Here is a 13,247-nt window from a genome sequence, read left to right on the forward strand (position 1 = left end):
AAACGTATCACAACTGAAGACGAGACGTTCCCACGACAGTCCGCAACCGGAACGACCCGGATTTATATCCGATCCGGCCAAGGATTGTCACTTCAGCAGCATTCCCCGTAAATGTATGGGGAATGTTTATGCTTCTACAACAACAACAACAACAACAACAACAACAACAACGAGACGCGAATTTAAGTTTATGAGTATGACACGCAATTCAGACATCAGGCGAGTGAGTGGAAAGCTCCAAATGAACCACGAGCGAAAGAAACAAAATGTTTTCAGTCAAAAAAAAGAAAGCGAAGCTCACGGTTTTTATGGATTACAACGGTATTTTACACCGGAAATTTTTGCCGGAAGCTCAGCCAGTTAATAAGGACTATTATTTGGGCGTTATGAGACGTTTACGTGAAGCAATTCGCCTAAAGAGAAAGGATTTTTGGAAAAAAAAACTCAGTTCCATCATTATCCGTGAATTTTAGACCAAGAACGAAACGAATTCCATCCAACAGCCATCGGATGGCCAACTGATATGGCTCCCTGCGATTTTTTTCTGTTTGATCGAGTCAAAAACCCTCTTCGGAGGATGCGTCGCGTTTTTACAGCCGAAAGGAAGTAATGGGAAAATCGAAGATGGCTCGGATGGCCATACCGAAAAAAGAGTTCCGGAAATGTTTCGAAAGCTGGATCAAACGCTGGAAAAGGTGCATTGTAGTTGATGGGAGGTAATTTGAAGGCGATAACATTACTTTTTAAGAATTTGTAATATTGAATTTTGAGTTTTCTAAATACATTTCGGGAACTTTTTGGTCATTTTTAAATTTAAAAAAAGTTAATTTGACAGCATCAACTGTTGAACTGACGAAATTTTAAAGCTTAATTTGCCATTTTTTTCTTTGCAAACAAATTTGTTTCTTAATTATAAAATAAAAAAAATAGTATTTTTTCTATTATCTTTTCCTTGGTTATCCATAACCTAACCTAACTTTTCATTTTTCTTGCTGCTCTTTGTAGTTCTCTCGTAAACAACATCTAGAAGAGTGCCGCCGCTGGAAAATTATAATATTTTCCCCCTCACTTTTTGCTGTCCTTTCATACTTGAAGAAATACGGCTACTCGAAATCAGCTTCACCCTAACCTTGTAAAAATAAGGAGCTTTCTCATTTTGGCCTTAAACTAAAACGCACAAGTCAAGCATTTTACCGGGTAAAAACTTGATGCGACGCTAAAGGTCAACCAAGATACGACAACAACGCAGTTCTACGGCGCGTTCAATGCACCAAACAATCACGAATCCAGCCAACCAATCCAAACTTAACTACACCTAAAGCGATTCCAACCGTCATTTGATACTGCCAATAGCAGCGAGCGAATCCAATCTTGACTTATTACAATGCAATATGAACTTACAGTCACTGAGACGTATAGAGCACAGAAATATTATGTGTAAGTATGTAAATGTATGGCTCACGAACACCCAAGTGTTTCAATGCTACTGACAATACTTAGCCAAAGTAGTTAGGTACTTATGTAACTGCTTAGACACGGTGGCAGGCAGTAGGCGACGGGTGAGATGAGTAGGAGTCGACCACCAACTGACTGGCCTGGCTGCCATTTGCGCAAATAGTTTATGCACCGGCATGCGCTTAGAGGCAAAGTACTGGTTGAAGGTTTGTTTTTAACTGCACTCTATCTGCTATACGTGAATTCTGTGTACAGTGAGTGACACTAAGGATGGTACGTTTTTGTTTCTTTTCTTGCTATATATATTTTTTTGTTTGTTATTAATTTATTACGAGATTATAGTTCCCATTCTAAAAAAAATTGTTATAAATTCAAGTCACAAATTATAAAAAAAAAACTTTCAAAAAATTAAATAAAATAAAAAACTTTCAAAAAAAAAAAGTTTTTTTTCAAAAAATAAATTAAAAAATCAACTTTCAAAAAATAAATTAAAAAAAACTTTCAAAAATTTAAATTAAAAAAAAAAATTAATTAAAAAAAAAAATTAAATTAAAAACAAGATTAAATAAAAAAAAAATTTAATTAAAAAAAAAACTTTAAAAAAATAAAATTATATTAAAAAACAAACTTAAAGAAAATAAAATTAAAAAAAAAACAAATTTCAAGAAATAAAACTAAAACAAAGACTTTCAAAATATAAAATAAAAAAAAAATTTTCAAAAAATATAATTAAAAAAAACACTTAAAAAAAATTAAGAAAAAATAAATAAATTAAAAAAAAATTAAAAAAAAATTAAAAAAAAATTAAGAAAAAATAAATAAATTAAAAAAAAACTTTCAAAAAAATTAAATTAAAAAAAAAACTTTCAAATAATAAAATAAGAAAAAAAAACTTTCAAAAAATTAAATTAAAAAACCTTTCAAATAAAATAAATAAAAATAAAAAAAACAACTTTCAAATAAAATAAATAAAATAGAAATAGAATAAAAAAGAAAAAAAAAACAACTTTCAAAAAAAAATTTAAAAAAATAAAATTGATAAAAAACACTTTCAAAAAATAAAATTAATAAAAAACGCTTTCAAAAAATAAAATTAAAAAAAAAACCTTTCAAAAAGTAAAATTAAGAAAAACAAGGTTTCAAAAAGTAAAATTAAGAAAAAAAAAGGTTTCAAAAAAGAAATTAGAAAAAAAAGTTTCAAAAAATAAATTAAAAAAAACTTTCAAAAAACTTAAATTAAAAAAAATATTAAATTTAAAAAAAAAAATTAAATAAAAAAAAATTAAATTAAAAAAAAACATTAAAAACAAACTTTCAAAACATAAAATTTAAAAAAAACTTTCAAAAAATAAAATTAAAAAAGAAATAACTTTCAAAAAATAAAATTAAAAAAAAAAAAAACTTTCAAAAAATAAAATTAAAAAAAAAAAAACTTTCAAAAAATAAAATTAAAAAAAAAAAACTTTCAAAAAATAAAATTAAAGAAAACTAAAAAAGTAAAATTAAAAACAAAAAAACAACTTTCAAAAAAAAAATTTCAAAAAGTAAAATTAAGAAAAAACTTTCAAGCAATAAGAAAAAATTTTAAGAAGCAATAAAAAACAAACTTTCAAGCAAAAAAAACCTTACCAAGCAAAAAAAAACTTTCAAGCAACAAAAAAAACTTTCAAGCAATAAAAAAAAAACTTTCAAACAATAAAAATAACAGTACTTTCGAGCAATAAAAAAAAATGTTTCGAGCAATAAAAAAAAATATTTTCCAGCAATAAAAAAAAAACACTTTCACGCAATAGACCAAGAGCAAATTCGTAAGATTTTAAATTTTAGATTCCTTAAAATTTTTTTTAGTTTTAAATTTCGTTTACATTCACTTTTAGTAAAATTTGTAGTGGTTACTTTTAAAACTTTAGAAATGAGATTTTTCTATGTGGAGTTTTAATGTTTTACTTATTTATTTATTAAGCCAATGAATAGAATAAGATTCTTATAGGCTAAGTGGACATATTTTAAGGTTAATAGGCATTACAAAATGGAAGTACAATTAAACAATTTCTAACAAATATTCAAAAATTTATTTTTTTTAATTTTTTTGTAGTTTTTTGACAAATCTTTTGAATATATGCTGTTTTTGTTAGATTCTCAACTATATTTTTTAAGTGAATTAACGAAAAATATTAGTTTGAGAAAAAAGAAAACCAGTAGAAATTTTTTTAAAACTGTTTTATGATCGATCTTTAGCTTCTGGGCGAGGCTGTGACTACTAACAACCGATTCAGCAACATTCAGCCAGTCAATTATTTCTGTGATTTTATCGACATTATCTCAAATCGGCATTATATAAACATTCCAAAAATAGATGTACGATTTTCTGCAACACTCACTGTACATACTTAAATGTACGTAAGTATGCATGGTTACGTTCGAGTTTAAGGCCTTAGAAGTGCGTCGCCATCTATTTTTTCATGCGTCTATTCTGGCCGACAGATCTGTCTGTGCGCCTGTTGGTAGTTTTTCTTTTGTTTTACCTGCCAAGTGCACCATTTGTCAATAACAAAAATACGCAAAGAATGTAGCTTTTTAGTAGAAAAAAATAAAATGCAGGTCTCGGGTATGTGGTCACGCTAAAACAAAGCATAGACACGCCAGAAGACGCACGCAAGCAGTCGAAAAATATTATGAAAACATCAAAATAACAAAGAAGAAGAAGAAGCAATTGTAATTCGGTTTGGACAAAAAGATTTTTATATCTGCTATTCACTAAAAATATCAACACCTGGAGAAGTGCCCATAGCTGCATCTATAGTTCGTGCTTATGCTGCGCAATTTACTTAGAGAAGGTAGAGTAATTTATCAACTTCCGTTCGAGTTCGGAAGAAAAAGTAGTTACTGGTGTAAATTCTTAAGTAGATAGACGAGTCGCTCACCCCACAATTCGATTAAGGACATTAATGCTAATGTGCCTGAAATCTTGCGAAACTAAAACTTCTATATTAACTGACAACACCCAAGTAAATGTGTACCCCATGATGGAAATAATAATGAGATGGCGCCTATCGTGGTCCCGTTACTTTGCTCTCAGCGAATTTGACGAGTTATGTGATTTTAGCACCAGTGTGGCCAGATTACCATTTTAGTAACTTGATTTAGCATTTTTTTTTTTTTTGTTATTTAGTGTCGGAGTTTTAGTTCTTTCTCATGACATTTTTCTAGCCTGTTCTTTTTAAAATGTAATGTTTATAATTTTGTAAAATATACATTTTTTAATAATTAGTTAAATAATTCACTCAGTTTTATTTAGCTATTTTATAACGTCTGGTGGCATTGCCCGATTGCAGGTGTTGTTGGTGTTCTTCTGCTTTAAAAAAAAATTAAAAAAAAATTAAAAAAAAATTAAGAAAAAATAAATAAATTAAAAAAAAACTTTCAAAAAAATTAAATTAAAAAAAAAACTTTCAAATAATAAAATAAGAAAAAAAAACTTTCAAAAAATTAAATTAAAAAACCTTTCAAATAAAATAAATAAAAATAAAAAAAACAACTTTCAAATAAAATAAATAAAATAGAAATAGAATAAAAAAGAAAAAAAAAACAACTTTCAAAAAAAAATTTAAAAAAATAAAATTGATAAAAAACACTTTCAAAAAATAAAATTAATAAAAAACGCTTTCAAAAAATAAAATTAAAAAAAAAACCTTTCAAAAAGTAAAATTAAGAAAAACAAGGTTTCAAAAAGTAAAATTAAGAAAAAAAAAGGTTTCAAAAAAGAAATTAGAAAAAAAAGTTTCAAAAAATAAATTAAAAAAAACTTTCAAAAAACTTAAATTAAAAAAAATATTAAATTTAAAAAAAAAAATTAAATAAAAAAAAATTAAATTAAAAAAAAACATTAAAAACAAACTTTCAAAACATAAAATTTAAAAAAAACTTTCAAAAAATAAAATTAAAAAAGAAATAACTTTCAAAAAATAAAATTAAAAAAAAAAAAAACTTTCAAAAAATAAAATTAAAAAAAAAAAACTTTCAAAAAATAAAATTAAAAAAAAAAAACTTTCAAAAAATAAAATTAAAGAAAACTAAAAAAGTAAAATTAAAAACAAAAAAACAACTTTCAAAAAAAAAATTTCAAAAAGTAAAATTAAGAAAAAACTTTCAAGCAATAAGAAAAAATTTTAAGAAGCAATAAAAAACAAACTTTCAAGCAAAAAAAACCTTACCAAGCAAAAAAAAACTTTCAAGCAACAAAAAAAACTTTCAAGCAATAAAAAAAAAACTTTCAAACAATAAAAATAACAGTACTTTCGAGCAATAAAAAAAAATGTTTCGAGCAATAAAAAAAAATATTTTCCAGCAATAAAAAAAAAACACTTTCACGCAATAGACCAAGAGCAAATTCGTAAGATTTTAAATTTTAGATTCCTTAAAATTTTTTTTAGTTTTAAATTTCGTTTACATTCACTTTTAGTAAAATTTGTAGTGGTTACTTTTAAAACTTTAGAAATGAGATTTTTCTATGTGGAGTTTTAATGTTTTACTTATTTATTTATTAAGCCAATGAATAGAATAAGATTCTTATAGGCTAAGTGGACATATTTTAAGGTTAATAGGCATTACAAAATGGAAGTACAATTAAACAATTTCTAACAAATATTCAAAAATTTATTTTTTTTAATTTTTTTGTAGTTTTTTGACAAATCTTTTGAATATATGCTGTTTTTGTTAGATTCTCAACTATATTTTTTAAGTGAATTAACGAAAAATATTAGTTTGAGAAAAAAGAAAACCAGTAGAAATTTTTTTAAAACTGTTTTATGATCGATCTTTAGCTTCTGGGCGAGGCTGTGACTACTAACAACCGATTCAGCAACATTCAGCCAGTCAATTATTTCTGTGATTTTATCGACATTATCTCAAATCGGCATTATATAAACATTCCAAAAATAGATGTACGATTTTCTGCAACACTCACTGTACATACTTAAATGTACGTAAGTATGCATGGTTACGTTCGAGTTTAAGGCCTTAGAAGTGCGTCGCCATCTATTTTTTCATGCGTCTATTCTGGCCGACAGATCTGTCTGTGCGCCTGTTGGTAGTTTTTCTTTTGTTTTACCTGCCAAGTGCACCATTTGTCAATAACAAAAATACGCAAAGAATGTAGCTTTTTAGTAGAAAAAAATAAAATGCAGGTCTCGGGTATGTGGTCACGCTAAAACAAAGCATAGACACGCCAGAAGACGCACGCAAGCAGTCGAAAAATATTATGAAAACATCAAAATAACAAAGAAGAAGAAGAAGCAATTGTAATTCGGTTTGGACAAAAAGATTTTTATATCTGCTATTCACTAAAAATATCAACACCTGGAGAAGTGCCCATAGCTGCATCTATAGTTCGTGCTTATGCTGCGCAATTTACTTAGAGAAGGTAGAGTAATTTATCAACTTCCGTTCGAGTTCGGAAGAAAAAGTAGTTACTGGTGTAAATTCTTAAGTAGATAGACGAGTCGCTCACCCCACAATTCGATTAAGGACATTAATGCTAATGTGCCTGAAATCTTGCGAAACTAAAACTTCTATATTAACTGACAACACCCAAGTAAATGTGTACCCCATGATGGAAATAATAATGAGATGGCGCCTATCGTGGTCCCGTTACTTTGCTCTCAGCGAATTTGACGAGTTATGTGATTTTAGCACCAGTGTGGCCAGATTACCATTTTAGTAACTTGATTTAGCATTTTTTTTTTTTTTGTTATTTAGTGTCGGAGTTTTAGTTCTTTCTCATGACATTTTTCTAGCCTGTTCTTTTTAAAATGTAATGTTTATAATTTTGTAAAATATACATTTTTTAATAATTAGTTAAATAATTCACTCAGTTTTATTTAGCTATTTTATAACGTCTGGTGGCATTGCCCGATTGCAGGTGTTGTTGGTGTTCTTCTGCTTTCGGCAGTCAGATCTCTTTCTCGCTACTGCAATGTTGCCTAGCTTTGCATATAAAAACGCACTAAAATGCCCAGAAAATAAAACAACAAATTTTTATTGAATCACTTAAAGAACTTTGAATGCGTGACAAATTGCTTATGCACAATTTAATCTATGAGTTTTTTTTGTTAAGCGAGACTATTTTGTTAAGGGCACGACTTATTTGCTATATTTGAGGTTATGTAACTAGATAAGGTAAAAAATGTCAGTATGGTTTCTTTAGTATTTTCTGGTATTTTGTTGCTTATTTTTACAATGAATACACCTCTTGATGCCCTATGTCCCACTAAGGATTGATGGCCGAAAGAAACGATTACACCTCTATGGATTTAATACGCATTCAGAAATTCCAACGCTTTTTAAAATGTGTATAAAGGTTTTCAATCTTAAGAAGAGTTGAGAGAGGGCAAAAAATTAAACTCACACTTTCAAAATATCAAATTTGGCAACGCACCACTCAAAAATTGTCCCCTAGATACATTTAATGTCTGTTTTGCAAAATTTTACTTTTAGATTAAAAAAAAAAAATTGACTAAATCTTTCTCAAACAGTATTCGTTTGATATCAATAAAATTGTCATATAAAATTCATTGAGTATGGGAAATTATTGGAAACCGTGCGTTGCAATTTTATATTACGAGTAGATAATTAGCATTATTAATTGGGTTTTTTTATTTTTTTTATTTTTATCTTATTTTATTTATATATTTTTTCTCATTTAATTTTTTTTTTATTTAATTTTTTTTTATTTGATTTTTTTTTTATTTAATTTATTTTTTTTATTTAATTTATTTTTTTTATTTAATTTATTTTTTTATTTAATTTATTTTTTTATTTAATTTATTTTTTTATTTAATATATTTTTTTATTTCATTTATTTTTTTTATTTCGTTTATTTTATTTACTATTTTTAATTTGTTTTTAATTTTCTTTTGTATTATTTTTTTTTAATTTTTTTTTATTTCGTTTCTTTTTTCTTTCCTATTTTATTTTTTTACTTTATTTTATTTAATTTTTTACTTATTAGTTTTGTTTTTAATTTTTTACCTTTTTACTTTATATTTTTTAATTTTTTTACTTTTTATTTATTTTTTTTTTTTTGTTATTATTTTATTTTTTATATTTTTTTGTTATTATTTTATTTTTTATATTTTTTTGTTATTTTTGTATATTATTTTTATTTTTAAGATTTAAATTTTTTTTTGAATTTCTTTTATATTTTTTATATGTTTGTATACATTTTTTATAGGTTTTTTTTATATTTTTTTTAATATCTCTTTTACAATTTTTTATATACATATATTGTTTTTATTTTCACTTTATTTTATTTTATTTTATTTTTTTTTTTGACAACTACAAATATTTATGCAAGTTATTTTTTTAGTCTTGCTCGATATTCGAGTACTTTCATTTTTTCATATGAAAAATTTACCCAATGCCTTCGCGTGACTCTAAACGAGTTCTTCATCTTGTAATAAAAATATGTATATGTACAGAAGTATTGTGTGTACGAGCTGATGAGTACTCCAACCAAATGCAGTATTTTTACATTTCGTATTTTCTCTTTTTTTGCAGTTTAAATTGCGTCGTATTTTAAAAACGTATCAAAGCAAACAAAGTTGATGAGGTAAAAAAACATGAAACCGCGAAATTCCAACCATGTAATTTATGAAAGATAACAGCCGATTATATTTTATTTGTTTATAACCACGGTTTATACAGAGAAAAATGCACATCGGACCAATAAAAAACTACCACTGTGATAATGAAATAACGAGGCAAATTTACAGAGTTCTTTCAATAAGCTGTAACTTCACTTCCTCAAAGATCTTGACACTGAAATTGCGAGCTATGGATTTTTATAATGGGAAAGTAATGAAGTTTATTTAAATTAAAATAAAATTAATTTAATTAAATAAAAAAGAATTGAATTTATGACATGTTCCATTTAATTATAACTCATTTCCTCTACGGAAAGCGATTCAAAGGTTTTTGTAAGTGTCTGAAAGAACAAGTGAATGATAAGTATCTTAATACTACCAGCAGTGTCGAAACATCCTTAACTTTTCCTTCACTCCCATCCTCATTTTACTCAAATTACTGGATTTGCACCATCTGATTTCATTCCTCCTGGGCCAGAGTTAACATTGTAGCAGATATTCGACATATAGTGGAAATTTTGAACAAAAAAAGCTGGGATGATAAATTACAAGGTTTGATCAACCGTGGCAAAATTGTGAGAGTAACTTTGACTGCCACGTCATTACTGAATGATAGAGCTGGGTTGGACTGAGCAGATGTGCCTTTCTTCTGGCCGAGATATGTCATCCTTCTTCGCGCTATAGCATCACATTCGAGAAGAAGGTGTGCTGGAGTCTACGGGGACTGGCAGAAATAACAGGGGCCAGTGAACTAGTGCAGATGACCGCGCAATCTGCAAGGCCTGTGAGAATTTCCGTGAGCATTCTCAGTTTATCCTCGGGGAGAGTTCCGCGATTTTTAAACCTCTTTTGATTGTACCCCCCAGTAAGGATTTCGCCTGGCGTAGCCCCATTCTCCGTTTATCTTTGGGAGGGTTATGAAAACCTCTTATGAGCCAGCTGATCGGCTGAGCTTTCCATTACTACCACGATATATTAAATTTGGAAGGGGGCGGACGTTTTTATCATCCACGCCCAATAGAAAGAGCAAGGTCACACCATTATAACGATGAAATCGCTCGATTTTTTATTCCTAATTTTAGCTTTTTATAAAAATATTATTTTATCGCGATTTTTTAGTCCAAATTTACACTATTTTTTCAAAATAATGATTTATCGAAGGCCAAAGGTTAATTTAACTCTTTTTAAAAACTACAAAGTTCTATCGAACCTCATTGTTGGTTGAGTGGGTTTTTTCGGTTTCGCTTTATTCTTTTCTCATTGCCGTTCCTTTGAAAGTTCGTCCCGTACATTTATTTTGCACGGTATTACAATCTTTTAAATAACATTTGTAATAATAGAATTTTAATAAAATTCGTAGTATTATTGATATAGTATTATAGCTTTAACTCAAAACTTGAAATAATAGAGAGCGTTTATAAGTGAATATTGTTACTTTTCTGTGTTTGCATTTAAGTAAAATAAGCGTCTGTAATAGGTCATTTTTTTCAAGCTTATGCAAAAATTAAACATTTTTAACATTAAATATAGCTGTTAGTTCTCAATGATAATTTATAAAAAGTACTATGAATCAAAAGGCTGATATAGTGACTACATTTGTGTGTTATAATTTTCAAATTCAGTCCATGCACTTATTATTTATTATTATTAGAAGGATAAGACTCCGTCAGAAAATATGAGATTTGCAAGTGGTCTTTCGATTTCTTTGAAACTTTGGGAAATATTAGTTCTAGGTAAGATATGTACATTCGAGCCTAAAAGGATTTTGAAAAATTTTCAAAATTGAGTCATCTACGCCATGTTGAAAATCGGGACCGTGTTTTTTTTCAAAATCAATATTTCTTGAACCGTTGGATGGATTTCAATGCAATTTACAGACAATATAGAAACAAATAAGTAGTTTAAATTAGTATTATGTTAAAAAAAAAATTTCGAAATTTTGACCAAAAAAAAATCAAAAAAAATTTTTGAATCAATTTTTAGTTGATTTGGCCAGTTTTTTAGATTTTCTGTTATACACGTAACGATTCCTTATGATTTAACCTTTATTTTGAAAAAAAAAATTTTATGGTGTCTATAATAGTTCTCGAGATATTGCGATTTTAGTGGAAGCGCGCACCGTGAAGTTCGCGGTTACGCAGCGCGGGAGTAGAAAAACGCGCACAGACCTGCAGCAGTCTGCTCCAGTCACTTCATACAGGAACACATAACGCAGCGCGAACCGTGCGTGCGTAGGCGAACCGTGCGTGCGCGCTTCCACTAAAATCGCAATATCTCGAGAACTATTATAGACACCATAAAATTTGTTTTTTCAAAATAAAGGTTAAATCATAAGGAATCGTTACGTGTATAACAGAAAATCTAAAAAACTGGCCAAATCAGCTAAAAATTGATTCAAAAAATTTTTTTGACTTTTTTTTGGTCAAAATTTCGAAATTTTTTTTTTAACATAATACTAATTTAAACTACTTATTTGTTTCTATATTGTCTGTAAATTGCATTGAAATCCATCCAACGGTTCAAAAAATATTGATTTTTGAAAAAAACACGGTCCCGATTTTCAACATGGCGTAGATGACTCAATTTTGAAAATTTTTCAAAATCCTTTTAGGCTCGAATGTATCTTACCTAGAACTAATATTTCCCAAAGTTTCAAAGAAATCGAAAGACCACTTGCAAATCTCATATTTTCTGACGGAGTCTTACCCAGAAGCCCATTACGCACTGCGACCAGAGCTGATCTATTGTGAAAGGCCTATTTTTGTAACCCTAAAGTTTTAGGCTTTTTAAAAATTTTAGCACAATTTTGGGTTTGTTGTTCCAAAGATTGCATGGAGATACTACGATACCACCAAGGTGATGAAGTCTCTGTCAGCCCAACGCAGGACATTCACAAAGCTCATGTTTTGAGCTTTCTATGTCCATTTCGCAAAAGTGGCAGACATTGGTCTCAGATAGACCAATATTATTTAGATGATACCTCAGGCTGCAGTGACCTGTAAGATATCCAGTTAAAAGACGCAGATCTACTCTGTTTAGTGAGAGAAGTTTGTCAGATATTCCTTTGTTGGGACTTATGAATAGTTTAGCTTGACGCTGACCGGCACAGTTTAGCCAGTGTGCGGCAAGTTTTCTTTCTTCCCATTTCCTAAGGAATTCATTTATGTGGCCTTTTGTTAGTCCACAGAAAGGCTCAGGACCAGTAAGTTGCATATTTGCTCCTTGTTTTGCAAGGTCATCAGCCATTTCATTTCCCTCATGTCCTTCATGTCCCGGAATCCAGCCCAGTGTTACTATGTTGAGGTTTCCTAACGTGTTGAGAAGGTTTAGGCAATCATTTACCAATTTAGAGGTGATAGTTGTTGTGATAGAAGAGCTTTTAGAGCCGCTTTCTATCTGAAAGTATGTAGATGTGAGTACCTCTCATTTTCCTGCTAAGGTATTCTCTCACACATATTTCAATGGCCAACAATATTCTGCCTGGAATATTGTTGGGTAGAGTCCCATCGGAATCGATGTCCACGCACTTAGACATTATAAGTGAATTTATCCTGGTAGCAATGGAAAGCCAACCCAGCTGATCTATTGATATCAACTTTAATAGATTAGATTTGGTTCTGCGTTGATTTTTTCTTAAATCACCAACACAATCTTAGGTTTTGCTCTCCGCTGCAACACCCCCTGATACGTCAGCAAGTAAGCTGATTCCTTCAAATTCGCTGAGAGTCGTTTAACGGTCTGATGTTGGCCACACCTTCTGAGCTTTCTCCACCGTAATAAAAAACAAAACCGCTGCCACTATTGCGAAAAATTATTTATATCATTTCATGATACGGAACCCATGAAATAGTTACCTACACTAGTCACTCACGGTCACTCCTTTACAGAATTGATATCACGCCTTCGGTACTGTACTTTGCCTGGCCTGCCTCGACATGGCATTATGGCTATTATTAATATTTTTTAATTTTATTATTACAACAATGCAGTAATGGAATGTAAAACACACCACTCGTTTAATACTTTTGGGATATTTAAATCGAGTTCCTTTTCTACCAAAACTGACGTGCAATAAATAAAAAATAGAAAACGTGAAACGAAATGTGTCGAGTATTTTCCAAGTGCTGACGTTTTTCAAATACAAATTAC

At 28.9% G+C, this 13,247-nt stretch overlaps 1 protein-coding gene across 4 annotated transcripts in view; it reads right to left on the bottom strand.

Annotated features, from left to right (window-relative positions):
* The window catches only part of LOC129239269 (programmed cell death protein 4), a 72,718-nt gene that overhangs the window by 33,702 nt on the left and 25,769 nt on the right, over positions 1-13,247 (bottom strand). The gene's annotated exons all lie outside the window — the stretch shown is intronic.

This window comes from Anastrepha obliqua, chromosome 2 (assembly GCF_027943255.1).
Source record: "Anastrepha obliqua isolate idAnaObli1 chromosome 2, idAnaObli1_1.0, whole genome shotgun sequence".
Taxonomy (NCBI): domain Eukaryota; kingdom Metazoa; phylum Arthropoda; class Insecta; order Diptera; family Tephritidae; genus Anastrepha; species Anastrepha obliqua.